Genomic DNA, 1077 nt, shown 5'->3' with positions numbered 1-1077 from the left:
CTGTTATTAGATGCAGGATTTAACTGTTACTAGAGCATGGGAAAAGAGTTGTTCTCAAAACTTTGTATTACTTGCTGCATCTGTCTCCCCGGCTTTCCTTGTTCTCCCTGCAGAGAAGGACCTGGGAGTAATGGTGGATGAAAAATGGAGTATGAGTCAGCAATATAGACTTTCTGCCCAGAAAGCCAATTGCATCCTGGGCTGCATCAAAGGAAATGTGACCAGCAGGTCAAGGAATGTGATTCTACCCCTCTACTCTGCTCTTATGAGACCCCACTTGGAGTATTGTGTTCAGCTCTGGGGCTCCCAGCGTACGAAAGACATGGACCTGCTCCAGCAAGTCCAGAGGAGGGCCACAAAGATGATCAGAGGTCTGTCTGAAGCACCTCCTCTGTGAGAACAGGCTTAGAGAGTTGAAGTTGTTTAGCCTGGAGGATAGAAAGCTCAGGAGAGACATTATAGGAGCCTTCCATTTCTTAAAGGAGGCCTACAGAAAAGATGTGGAAAGACTCTTTATGAAGTAGTGTAAATGATAGGATGAGGGGTAATGGTTTAAACTGAAAGAGGGTAGATCTAGATTTGATATAAGAAATTTATTCTTTACTGTGAGCATCATGAGGCACTGGAACAGTTGCTGAGAAACATTGTGGATTGACCCTCCCTGGAATTGTTCAAGGTCAGGTTGGATAGGACTTTGAGTGACCTGGTCTAGTGGAAAGTGTCCCTGCCCATAATAGGGACATAGGACCTAGTTGATATGTAAGGTCCTTTCCAACCCAATCCATTCTATGAAAATAACTTTTATTTTTTATTTATTATATCCCTACTGTTTGTCCATGGGGCAAGTTCAGCTTTTCTGCAAACTAAGCATGCCTCTTTCTCCAGTCTTTTGGAACCTCAGTCATCATCTTTTAAGAGTCAAAAGTAATTGTTACCAACTCTGGGATTGCTTCACCCACCTGTGTTAGTATTGTTAAGTGAATTGAATCCAACAAACTTAGTAAAATCTAAAGTCAGAACTCAGTGTATTTTCTATTTTAATGAGAAACAACCCTTGTATGTGGTGCTAATTTAATA

Source organism: Buceros rhinoceros, unplaced genomic scaffold, assembly GCF_000710305.1.
Source record: "Buceros rhinoceros silvestris isolate BGI_N320 unplaced genomic scaffold, ASM71030v1 scaffold14521, whole genome shotgun sequence".
NCBI classification, from domain to species: Eukaryota; Metazoa; Chordata; class Aves; order Bucerotiformes; family Bucerotidae; genus Buceros; species Buceros rhinoceros.
The sequence above is the reverse complement of the archived record's forward strand: the minus strand, read 5'-3'. Positions refer to the sequence as shown.